Genomic DNA, 13,956 nt, shown 5'->3' with positions numbered 1-13,956 from the left:
AATGCATTAATTCACTCATGATCTAATGACCTTCTGGAAGTCCTACCTCTGAAGACATGAGACTTTCAAGGGAACACTTCACATAATAATAATAACAAGGGAAATGCAATCAGGGTTAACTTTATGTCCTCATGCCACAGAATTACTGGGGTGCCAAACAGGTTCTTTTGTCTTTTAGATACCCAGGAGCAATGAGAAATTTACCAGTGAATTAGGATCTCCAAAAAAGTTGAGAACTGACAAAGAATTGACTTCAAAATGAGAAAATAAAAATGAAATTATTAAAAAGCTCAATTAAATGACCATAAAAGTTCACATTTTGGTGGCATCATTTAATTGCTGAATTTAGAATCCATAATAACTTTATTATATCTAAATAGGTTAGATTTTTCTCACTTCTCAAGGATTCTTAAGTATTCATAGTGATTGCTAGGAGGTATAGTTAATAATAATTTGAGTTATTCAAAGGCAACTCTCCAAAAATACAATTGCAAAAAGCCTTTCGCTTTTTTCCAAAGCACAATTATATTCAGTACAGAGATGTAAGACTGTTTCAGTATGTTTGACATGATGTTAGAGGGAATCGTTAAATTTACCAAATTCTTAAAAGTTTCCTGTGCCTCTAGTTCCTACAGTAGTTCAGCAGTGTCGTAATGGTCTTCAATCTGTCAAGAGTCTTCTTGGTTTGATTTGTGCTAACTCTACAAAGTTAGTCCAGACTTATAATAATATACTGTAATATAGAAATATGCAGGAATATCTGAATGAAAAATTTATTACGGTAAAAATCACACTGCCATTAATTCCCCTCAAAATATTCCCTCTTGCTTTGAACATTTATCCCATTGTTCTTTTTTCATTAAATTTTTTTATTGGTGCATATTAGGTATACAATAAATTTACATTTATCACTGGGAACTTGTACCCTCTACATGATGTATCTTGGTTCTTATTTTTCCCCATTCCCCTGCCCTCCCTTCAATTCCTCCACCTCTCCCCTATTTACAAAGACTTTGTTTCCATTTTCTCCTTTTCTCATATTTATTCCATTGTTTTTGCCACTGTCTGAAGCAGTTCTGGAAGTCTTCTTTTGTGACTGTCTTTATGAGGTACGATAAAAAGTATGGTAAATGCCTCTACCACCTGCCATCCAACAGAAAGGTAGTCTCATAAAAACATTAGTGTGTCCTCATCTACCCGATTCACTGAATGGGCATCATCTGATTTCTGAATCTCCCCCCAAGTCAAAATGATTATTAAAGGTAAACATTTTGAATTGATTCAGGACAATGAGGCAGCCATGGTAGCGCAACTAAAGATACTCACAAAAGAGGACTTCTAGAATTGCTCAGAAAGTGGCCAGAAAGGTAGGATAAGTGTCTGAAACAAGACAGAGTATTTTGAAGGGGATTAATGACAATATGCCTTTTTTTGTAATGCATTTAAAAAAATAAGACATTCTCTATATGTCATGATCACGCTAAATATGTAATATCATGCTCACTGAAATGCAACTAGGGCTCTTTTCCCACTTATGTCACAATTATTTTCTTAGATTCTCCAAAGAGTAATCAACTTTTCAGTTTTCTTAAAACCCTCTCTCTTAAGAAACTTGAGTTAATTTCTCTCAAGTATGGGTTACGAGCTTTTGATACCACACAAAGCTATTCTTTCTTACTCCTAGGGTCAGCTGTTCTTCTTCCTTAGAAACAGCTGTTTCTCCTAGTTTCTAAGCTACTAAATATTCTTTACTACTTCTGCTGGGAGGTACAATAAGTCTTGAAAACCGAGTTCTTTTTTTTTTCCTCATTGAGTTTATTGGTACATTTTAGGTATACAGTACAGTTACATTCATCATTGGGATCTTGTACCTTTACGTGATAGGTCTTGGTTCTCATTTTTTCCCCATTCCCCAGCCCTCCCTTTACCCCCTCCTCCCTTGCCTATTTACAAATACTTTATTTCCATTTTTTCATGCTTTTTTTTTCCTTTTACCTTATTGACTTTCCCCTACCCTTCCCTACACCTTTAGCCCTTTTCTTAGTTACACATTTCATTGGGATCTTGTACCTTTACGTGATAGGTCTTGGTTCTCATTTTTTCCCCATTCCCCAGCCCTCCCTTTACCCCCTCCTCCCTTGCCTATTTACAAATACTTTATTTCCATTTTTTCATGCTTTTTTTTTCCTTTTACCTTATTGACTTTCCCCTACCCTTCCCTACACCTTTAGCCCTTTTCTTCCTACTTCACATTCTTTCTGGGTCTCCTCTAGTATTCTACTGCTTCTATGTTACTTGAGTAAACATCCACCCTCCTCTGCATGACACAGAGGGTTTTGCAGGATTCTGAGTAAGTGGGGAATACTTCAGTGATTTACTGTGGTGAGCTTTACTAATTTTTCAAAAATCATAAACAAGGCCAAAATGAACAGTCTTTGTATGTGTGCCTGAGCAATGAACCTGCCATTTGCAGGGACAACTCAATTTTCAAGGAGTGATCAGAATCTCTAAGTCACAAGTAATGTGGGGCAATAATCATCTCCTTTCTTTTATTTCCTCTTTATCCATTCTCCCATTTTTTCCCTTTATATTGAGAATTACAATAATACCGACAATAAATTTGGTAGAATTTAAATGTAATTCTTTTAGGTAATCCTTTTAAGGCTATGTTGAAAGTTCTCCTATTGACTTCATTGCCCAAAGATTTTGTAGAAAAGTGGTACAAATAATAGAATCAGTAACAAATTAATGTTCATTTTATAATTACATTATATTGAAGTCAAACTGATAGGCTAGAAATTAAAAAATTAGAGAAGAGGAAAGTAGTTATTAATATGGGTGAAATTCCTTCTATCAAGTAGCAAACAAAATTTGTTATAAACCAGGTAGTCACACAAGTTACAGTAGGACTTTTCCTCTTGGCAAAGTGCATGAAAAAGTGATCATATGTTAAGTAATTAATAGGGGAGACAATGTCCAGAAAATAAGATAACAGTGACCAAGTTAAAATGAAATATTGGTCTTGCCATTTATTCATTTAAACTTGTACAGTCACCTAACCTCTTTGTTGCAGTTTTCTCATTTATTGAACAGCAGTGCCAACATCACAGGACATTCCAAAATCAAAATACAAATCTTGGTTTTTCATTGTGTGTCATGGTAGTTGAAGTATGCTCTGCTGAAAACCTTTTCACTGTGTTATCAAATGTTGAAAATTGTATATATGTAAGAGAAAAATACATAACTTCCATGTATTAGGCGTGCTTTGTTTCTTTACTGGTCCAGAACAAGATGCTTCTTATACCTCCTGTGAACCTGGCATACAGGGAATTATCTTGTTTCTCTGGAACACACAGGCTTTGTAGGCCATAGGCTTTGGAACCTAAAGGGGGCCAAGAAGGTAGTCACTTTACTGGGTCAAGTGGAAGCTAATTAAGGAGCAGAGGAAGGTGGACAATAGACAGAGGAGATACATAAAACACTGAGCTTACTCTGTTCCAGATATTTAAAAAATACTCTACATTATTTCTTTTTACAGATGATGAAACTGAAGAAAATGAGTTAGTACAAGGTTGATTTATCCTTAATAGTAAAACTGGACTCAGAGCTACTGTCCTCCGCCATCAACCCCAAGCATGCCAAAAGAGTCATGGAGAGAGGAGCCTTAATTCTAGCCCAGCTTCTGTGAAATCCTGATGGACATTGCATGTCTACTGTGGGAGTCTGTAGTCCTTAACTACATTCTTTCAATAGACTTTCTTTTTCTTGAGAAAATCTCTGCTGTTTAAGAAAATTATCCCTGACTAGAACAGCTAGGAAATGCGCCCCCATCCTACCATGCATGGTTTAAAAATCAGCAAATGAACAACAAAAACACATGTTCAATTCTCTTTAGGTTGAATGGCATCTTTTCACCTCCATGATGCTGGGTCCTGGCGTGAGGATGCAGGCTGTTGCATGTGATGAGGAAAAGAAACACGATTGTGGTAGAGTGAGGCAGATTTCTGTACACAGGCCATAGGGCTCCCTGGGTGTAACTCTGTTTCTCTCCAAGGAAATCTCAAAACCTACTTGTGGTTAGTTTTTTACCCAATTGCTATGAACTTGCAACTTTTAAAAAAATTTAATATACTAAGAATATTTAAATTTACCCTTTTCACCATTTTAAGTGTATAATTCAGTAGTACTAAGTATATTTACATTGCTATACAACAAGTTTCTAGGATGTTTTTTCATATTGCAATGCTGAAACTTTATACCCACCGAAAACGAATTTGTCTTTATCCCTACGCACTGCCTTTAACAATCACCTGTTTTCTGCTTTGATGATTTTTGATTACTTTATATGAGTGAAGTCAGACAGTATTTGTCCCTCTGTGACTTGTTTATTTTATTTAACACATCTTCAAGTTTTATTCACGTTGTAGTATGTCAGGATTTCTCCTTTTTAAAGGCTGCATAATATTTCACAGTATGTATATACCACATTCTCTTTATCCATTTATCTGCCTATTGATATTTGGGTTGCTCCCATCTCTTGCCTATTGTCAATAATGTTGTGGTAAGCATAGGATTGATTGATGCATATTTTTGGACATTAGCTAACAGCCAAGACTTGGCAGAGTGGTATGGAAATGAGCATTCTTTTGATAGCAGTAACAGAGTACAAACAAAACATGGAATACCTCACATTATTACAAACATTTTATTATAAATTTTATACAAAATTTATCTAAAATAGTATCTGTTCCTTTTTTAAAAAAATCACAACTTATTGTGATAACATTTATATTGTTTGCTCTTTTTAAAAGAAAGTTAATTTGTTAAATGTATTTAACTTGACAATTTGTTATGCAAAGGATATCTTTGATATTCATAAACTTACGTTTAAAGACTTCACAAAAAATTTCAGTAGGTGGTATGGTTCATACCTAGATGTGTCTCTAAAACCTCATTGAATTACAAGCAGGACCTTTGGAAAGTGGTTGGATTATGGGGCATTACAGCTGAATTACTATTAGGAGGTGGGACCAGGCCAGACAGGTGGGTCACAGTGGACAAAACTTGAAAGGGTGTAGTTATCTTCTTTGATCTCTATTTTGTGTCTGCCATGCCATGAACAATTCTTCTCTGCCATGCTCTTGTGCCACGCCATCCCACCTAGGAGAAAATTGTGAGCCAAAATCAATCTTTCTGTAAGTTGCAAATGTCAGGTATTGTGTCTCAGCAATGAGAAAGTAAGAGATTTTCGTACAGGAAGTGGGATCATTGTTGTGATGTTATCTGCGCATGTGGTTCGGATGCCTTTAGAACTGGCTCACAGGAAGAAGTTGGAAAGGTTTGGAGATGCTGTCTAGAGAAGCTATAGAATGCTATAAACTGAGCTTGATAGGACATTCTGGTTGGAGCTCAGAAGTCCAGAATGAAGATAAAAAGACACATGATAAAGACCAGTCTCAAGCTGTTTCAGCTGGAAACAAACACTTCATTGGCAGTTGGACTCCATGCCATGTATGTTAAGCTCTGGAAGAAAATTTGTCTGCATTCTGCTCATGTCCTGAGACTTTGCAGGAGCCTGAGATTAACAGTGGCAGACTAATGAATCTGGTGCAAGAAATTTCAAGGTAGCCCAGCATTCAGGCTGTGGCATAAATACTGTTATCAGCTTTTAGCCAGCTCTACATTGAAAATCAAGAGGAAAAGGCACAGCTGAATGATTTTAAAAGTTTTGAGTTTGACCAGAAAGGAATCTCCTATAAGGCTGAGCCCTGTAAATTTGGAGCAGAAGTGAGCTAGCTTGCTGAAAAGATGAGTAAAAACAAACCAAATACTTTGGATGAAGGCAATAAGAAAAATAGTTTGAGGGAATGCCAGAACTCTGCAAGACTCCACCCTTTGCAGGTTCAAAGTTGTGAAAATGAAAGACCTTGCTTTGAGAAGGAGAGCCTCAGGGCACTGTCCTCAGGCAGGCCTTCTAGGGAATTTGTTCCCTGGGATTCAGTTCACAATACTGAGGCATCCAGGCACTCGGAGGGCCTCTGCAGTGGCAATTCAAGGGGGCCTGTTTACTTCACGAGCTGGCAGCAGGCACTGGCATTATCCACTTGGTGCTAGAATTCAAGAGTTGTAGGATCAGAAAGGGTTCCACTCAGATTTCAGGAGTTTGGAGGCCAGGGAGGGCTGTGTGTGAAGCTACGAGAGTGCAGCTGAAAGTACTGTGGAGAACCCAGGATGTGGGGGAAGCCAGGCACACAGAACATTTGAGGAAAGACAGAAGAAGTGAGAAAAGCCACCCCAAGAAAGAGGCATGAAAACCACAATCATTGGTAATGCCTAGGGCAGGACTGCCCAAGCCCTTTGGCATTTACATCTCATCAGTTTGACCTGGGAAATAGACATGGAGCTACAGGATTTAATGTTTACCCTGCTAGGTTTTGGTCTTGCTTTGGTCCCACTGGTTTCTGTCCCTTGTTTCTTCTTTTTTTGGAATGGAAATGTTCACCCAGTGTCATTTTATATCTATAGCATTTAACTTCTTTTTGATATTTATAGGGATTCACAGCTAAGAGTTTGTCTTAAATTTCAGAGATGACTTTGGATTTAGACTTTCAGCAAAGGTGAAACTGTTAGGATGTTGGAAACTTTTGCAGATGGACTAAATGCATTTTGCATGAAGAGATGCACATGAGACTTTAGGGGGCCAGGGCAGAATGTTATGGTTTATATATAGATGCCCCCCTAAAGGCTCATGCAAACATAGGTGGGACCTTCAGGAGGTGATTGGTTATAGGGGCATTAAAGCTGACTTGTGAGGAGGTAAGGCCTAGTTAGAAGAGGTGGGTCACTGTGGGCATAACCTAGAAGGATGTTTCTCTTTTCCTGTTCCTCCCATGATGTCTCTCTACTTCCTGTCTGCCATGTTACGGACAACCCTCCTGTACCATGACTTGGAACCAGCTGAATATGGACTGAAGCCTTTACAAAGTAAACTAAAATAAAATTCTCCTTCTTTAATTTGTGGATATCAGACATTGTGTCTCTCTGATGAGAAGGTAACTAAGGCAGTATAGAAATGCTATTTTATGTTTCTTAAATTTAAAAAGCAACATGAGTTCTTTTGTCAACGTGTCTAGTTAAAATTTTACTTGCTGAGCTGGTCATAATGTTTGAACTGTGAATCTCAGATATCCTATCCTCTCAGATAGGATAGTGAATGAGCTAGAAAAGAATAGAGCAGTGGTAGCAAACTTTTTAGAGACTGAGTGCCCAAACTGCAACCTAAAACCCACTTATTTATCACACAGTGCCAACACTACACTTTAACCTGGATACTGAGGTTTTAGTTTAGAAAAAAATAATTGTTATCTAATGCTCAGCTGCTGGGGTGACTTGATTCCATGCCAACAGAGAGGCTCTGTATGCCAACTATAGCATGAGTGTTACAGGTTCACCATCGTTGGAATAGTCTCTGGAATTAGATAGTATGGGCATGGATTAATTTTGCCTCTTATGCTCTAGGGAAAAGCTATGAAATCCATCAGGCTTTATGTTCTTCAGTAAAAAAACTAAGAAAGTGTATTGGTCAGCTTTTAATTGCTGGAACAAATACCTGACATACAAAACTTGAAGGAGAAATGATTTATTTGACTCGCGGTTTCAGCCCATGTTTGGCAGGCTCCAAGGTAAGAAAACTTACGACAGTAGGGTGTGGCAGAGGGAAGCTGCTATACTTATGGCACTCAGGAAGCAGAGAGCAGGGGAGGAGCCGGAAAGGAAGAGACCAGGCACCAGATGCAGTCCTCAAGGTCGTGCCCCTTCACTGCCCTAGATAGCCAATCAAGGTGACAGTCGAGATTAAACATCACACGGGGTTGTGATGGTAACACTTATTTTCTGTCACGAAGCTCTTTAGATAGATAATCAAATAAAGTGATGCCAGTGAAAACTCTTATAAACTGTAAATTGCTAATATTAAATGCTAGTTATTATAGTTTTAATGACTTGCCTTTATAGTATCCTTATAGTCGTTTATCTCTGTTATGTAATCTCAACATCCTTGGGCTGCTTCCCGGATATGAGAGCACAGGGAGACCAGCCTTCCAGAAATGCCTGAAGCTCGAGGCTCCATCTGAAAATTTAAAATCTAGATCTGACACTCATTAGTCTTAATACAATCCTACAACAAGGGAAAAATGTATACCTTTTTGAAACGAAGTTTATCTTGCCAGCCATACTTAAAAAGCACGGGTATATGTGCCATTCTTAACTAATTTATCAAAATACCTGAATATAATCTACAATTTAATATTTCTTAAAGGATTTTTATTTTTCTTCAGTTCTATGAAGCCAAGTTCTATTTTCACCCAAATCACAAGTTTTGTTTCCAACACTTTTATACAAAATGATGATAGACAATAGAAAACTGCCCAAAGACTCATAAATCAGGGACTTTTTCAGGCAGATCATGGAGAGGATAAACATGTATTTTAGACATTTATAGGGCACCGTCTGGGAACTTTCAGAAACTTAGAGTCATTTTTTGAATACATATAATATGTATTTCTTTTTTCAAAAATTAACTTTGTGTACATTTTAGATATACAATATAATGACATTCATCATTGGAAATTTGTACCTTTACATAATCTGTCTTGGTTCTTATTTTTTCCCCATTTTCCTGCCCTCCCTTCAACCCCTCCACCCCTCCCTATTTGCAAAGTTTGTTTCCTTTTCTCATATTAATTCCATTCCCTTCATTCCTTTCCCCAATCCCTCCTTTCCCTCTGGACCTTCTCTTCCTGTTTCACATTATCTATTACGCCTTTTGAGCCATATTTACATTTCAGTTTCTCACACCAGAGAAGCTGTTTGGTTTTTACATGTGTGTCCTATTTATTTCACGTAAGAGTCTTGCCTCAATGTGCATCCATTTACCTATAAATGTCTCTAATTTCTCGTTCTTTATGGCTGAGTAGTATTTCATTTTATAAAAAAAACCACATGCTTTCACAATGGTTATGCTGAACAACTCATCTTTCCTGGCATATTCAGGTGAAGTTAGTTACTTGAAGATATTAAAATTGCCATTTGGCAATGGCAATTTTAAAGTGAATTTATCTAATTTCACAACATAAGTCTTTGAACTTTTCAGAAATCCATATTTACCAGGTTATATTTAAGGTGGGAGATAAATACTCATTAATCATCCTGATTTTCCTCTAAAGTATTTTGCTGTTATTATTACTGTTTTATGATAGAAATTTTGTAATAATAAGTAAAAGTATAGTCTGCCAAGAAAGGCGGTAGAGCTGCCTGTGAGCTGCCTTTGTGTCTCATGATTGGAAGTTTTCCAAAGGGGTGTGTGGAACTTACCAGAAATGCCTAGTGCCATTAAGGCCTCATGTTTTGGGCACTAGCTTCATGGGGGCACTGCTTGGCACCAGAGTCTTACCAGCAAGTATTAGTCTGAATCCATCTGATCTGGATATTTTTATAGAATGACATCTAGGGAGGTTTTACATTTTGATTTTATTAAAACAACAAAGGATGAAAAGAAAATGAATTTATTCTATGAAATAGGGAATTATATGCTCTTTACAGACAATGTATAGCAGTGTATTGCAAATTGTACTCTAAAAAGAAAATTACTCAGGGAGATGCTTATTGAAACCAGGCTTAGTTTTAATAAGTTAAGGGAACACTGCGTTAAAGTTGTCTTTCTCTTCACAGCTAGACTCTCAGGCTCTTTAACATGCTAATATGAATCCTGAAGCCCAAGCAGACTGGAAATAATTTTTTTTGTGTGTGTGGAGTACCTCTTAGCACTACATGCAACTCCCACATCACTCTGTCAAACACTAGGAGACCCTACTGTGCAGTTAATTTAAACCAATATAAATAACTGTGGGTAACAAACTGTGGGGTTTTGATATTAACTTCAAATTCCTGCCATGATTGGTAGAATGATTGGGTGAAATGAGATATTTATGTCCTCTTTAGATTTGCTTCTCTTTCTTGCTTGTTGGCTACTACACGCAACCTTTCTCGTTTTTTTGCTTGCCCCACTTTTGCTGTGTTCTTCAACAAAGCCTCTGATAGACGATAGTCACTGCTGAGAATCCTTAATACCCCAGTCTCTTATTGCTCCAAATCTAGATTTTTTTTCCCAAAATAGAGCTTCAGTGATGATTGCTAAGGAATCTTTTACCCTGCAAAATGTCTGTCACTAGTCACTTAGAAATGAACTCACTATTAGCATATATTTCTGTAACTTTATGCTAGCTCTCTGTTCACATACCTTGTGCTACTTATTGAATAAGAAAAGTTTTTTCTAATTTTCAATTTACCCTAAAAGTCATATCTGTGAATACCTCAAAGAACTAGGATTAGAGGTTTCATTTGACCCAGCTATCCCTTTGCTGGGTATCTTTCCAAAAGAATTAAAAGAATCATCCCACAGTGATAAATGTGTACCCATGTTTATAGTGGCACAGTTTGTAATAGCTAAAATTTGGAAACAACCCAAATGCCTATCAATTAGAGACTGGATAAAGAAGATGTGGGTTTTCTATAAAATGGAGTACTACTCAGCCACAAAGAATTAGAAACTAGAGTCATTCATAGGAAAAAGGATGCATATTGAGGCCATACTCTTAAGTGAAATAAATAAGACATGTGTAAATACTGAAGTTTCTCTGCTGTGAAAAACTAAAAATGTAAATGTGTAACTGTATCCAAATTGTATAACTGATAATGTGAAATAGGAAGTAAAGGGCTAAAGGTGTAGGGGAAGTAGGAAGAATAGGGGAAAGGAAATAAGGGTCAAGAAAAAAATATGAGAAAAGGCAAAAATGGAAACAAAGTGTTTGTAAATGGGGGGGGGGATGGAGAGGGTGAAGGGAGGGCAGGGGAATGGGAAAAAAATGAGAGCCAAGACCTGTCATGTAAAAGTACAAGATCCCGATGATGAACATAACTGTACCGTATACTTAAAAAGTACCAATAAACTCAATAAGGTTTAAAAAAAAGCTGTATCTGTGTAAACGTCTTAAGTTAAAAAAATGAAAATAATTTGCTGCCCAATGTGAAATAGGAAGAAAGGGGCTAAGGGTGTAGGGGAAGTGGGAAGGGTCAGGGGAAAGGAAATAAAGGGAAAAGAAAAAAATATGAGAAAATGAAAAAATGGAAATGAAGTGTTTGTAAAGGCGGAGAAGAGGAGGAGTAAAGGGAGGGCAGGGACAAGGGGGAAAAATGAGAATCAACACCTGTCATGTAGAGGTACAAGATCCCAATGATGAATGTAACTGTACTGTATCCCTAAAATATACCAATAAACTCAGTGAAGAAACAAAATTAATTTGCTGCCTTTTAAAACATCATGGGAGGCATTGATCCTCTTCTAGATACTCAGCAATACCTATTCCTAGCCTGCTCTGCAGCTCCCATATTACTTCTGGCTCCCAGCAACCACTCTCCTTTTACTAGCACCTCAGGTCCTCCTTTGGAAGATTCCTTTGAGCTTGTGTGAATCTTGATGGATGATGCGCCAGTGATCAAGCTGTTGTCTCTCAGCCCTCTTCTGTGGTGTCTGGCCTTGTAATACTAGGGCAGGGATTATGCAAATTAAGTTTCTCCTTGTCAGCTTTTGTGTTTATAGGGCATGCTAGAAGGCAGGAGAGTGAAAAGGGACTTGCTTGTTGACCACTTGTTTCAAGTTCCTGCTCCAGAAGCTCAGCAATGGTGTCTCACCTGCGTTGCAGCAGGGGCTTCCAGTGTACCAGCTTCTCACAACACTTCCATAACCAGCCTTCTGTGGGCCTGGAGGAACACTCTGTCCTCAGAGGTCTGAGTGCAGACTTCCAGGTGTTCTCTTCCTCAGAGTCTGGGTTTCTGGGGGCAGGATTTCTCTTGGCTTCTAGATTCTGGTGACCTGACCCATTCCGTGGGTGCTGACAGCCCTGGATGGCCAATGATTCCTGCAGTTAACCACCTGTGTTTCATCAGTGTTAACATTTGATCACTCCTCCTCCTAGGCGCCTATCTGTGAAGCTGGCAAGTCTTCTGTTTTGCTGGTGGACTGGCTGAAGCCTAGCTGCCCGTGGAAGTCAGGCATCGTGGAGCCCACGTTATCACTCTTCTGCCCCAGCCCAGCCATTGTGTGTCCACATGTTGAGCTAGGCCAACAATGCTGTGCTGGGCTTCTGAATCTTGAGAATTCTGACAAAAAACCATAACTGGAGCTTGTTCATCATGGTGGGCACCGTTAGCTTTACTCTCTTCATTAGGAGGCTTTTCCTAAGGTTCCTGATTTGGGGCCCTGTGTATTTCCCTTGACAACCCTTGTAGCCCAGTCAAGTTCTTCAGACTTTATTAAAGCCTGTCATTTCCCTGATGGTTTTCCAGAGATATACCATATCAGCTATAGTTGCAGTCGTATGACTAGCCAAGGGACCTAAATGTAATTTGCATAATCCCCGCCCCAGTACCACCAGGCCGGAACAACTGGGAGGATGAGGACTGAGACACAACTTAATCACTGGCTCTGTGCACCAAGATCCACACAGATTTGAAGGAATCTTCCAAAGGAATTGTGCTGGCAAAAGGAGGGTGGTTGCTGGGTTCCAGAAGGAATATGAGAGCTCTGGCAGGATAGGAATATTAAGCAATGATCACCAAATGCCTAATGTTACCTCTGGTGAGGTAGCACTGAAAGCTGTGCTCTAGACTTCAGACTGCAAAAGAGATCTTTTTTTTTCCTCACAGTTAGCAATAACAGTTCTGTGCATAGGCTTTTAGCACCTTGCGTTTCTCAGTACTTCATAGACCCTCAAAGCTGAATGAACATCTACTCTCCAATTTCTACAGGATGCAAGTCTCAATTAGTGGACTCCCCCTGACCCACAGGGATTTAGCATGCTCTTTGGTGAATGCAGAAGTGGCACTAATAGGTTTGTTCAGCTATCTCGGGGAGCATAGGGTCTCCCCCTTCAGGCCTTCAGTTGTACCAATGGTTTACCACCCTGCCTCCATCCATTATTTTCTATTTGATATGGAAAATGTAGACCCCTCTGTAGAGTTTAAGATGTGCATCAAAATGTACTTCCTATGCGTTGGAGTCAGGTACAAACCTTTAATTTTATTTAAAGAAGTGGACATGATGTAACTTTGGGTTCATTTTTAGTTCAGTGGTTCTCAAATTTTCTTGTGAAAAAATAATTGCCCAAAGAGCTTATTAACTCCTAGGCTATACATATAGAGATGATACTTTTCTCTGTGAGGAGAGGAGCCCAGTAATTTACATGTTTAACACACATCCCAGTGGATTCCCATGCCAACATTTTGAGCAACAGGCCAGCTCGTCACTGGGCATGGCTTGTGTGAAGTCTTGTGACCATTCCCACAAGTAATGCTATAAACATGGCTGTTGGTAAAGCTTGTTCTCTTCTGCTTTTGCTTCTGCTGCTGCTTCTGGACAGCGAATGACTAAAGTTTAGTGAGAATATGCACAATGAAGAATATTGGTATATGGGTTGAATTCTGACACAGCCGGTCACATTGAATAGGTGTCAGAGTGAGAAAATTATTTGCTTTTTTAATGTTAAAAATTTCCTCAAAATATCACGTTTTCTTTTATCTCATTATGCACAGATCCTGCGGCCCAGCCCGGTGGGTTGCTTGCAGTTTGCTTCCAGTCATACAGAAAAGATCCAGCTCCCGATTCATTTTTGTGCCCACCATACTGTGAGATCAGCATGCCACTCTTAATTTCAAGTTTTCAATGTGACCAAAGTCACTGAGGTAGTCTAGTTTACTGAAGGCATTTTAGGCAGCAAGGATAGAAAAGTAATATAATCATGAGCTTAGAAAAAAAGTAAAATGCCAGTATTTCACCAAATAGATTAGTAATTATACTCGTAGAAATAAGGGACAAACATGGCTTCAGGGGGTCCTTTTGAT

The sequence above is a fragment of the Fukomys damarensis genome, unplaced genomic scaffold (assembly GCF_012274545.1).
Source record: "Fukomys damarensis isolate Sample0158 unplaced genomic scaffold, DMR_v1.0_HiC HiC_scaffold_5, whole genome shotgun sequence".
Classification (NCBI taxonomy): Eukaryota; Metazoa; Chordata; class Mammalia; order Rodentia; family Bathyergidae; genus Fukomys; species Fukomys damarensis.
Note: the sequence above shows the minus strand (reverse complement) of the source record.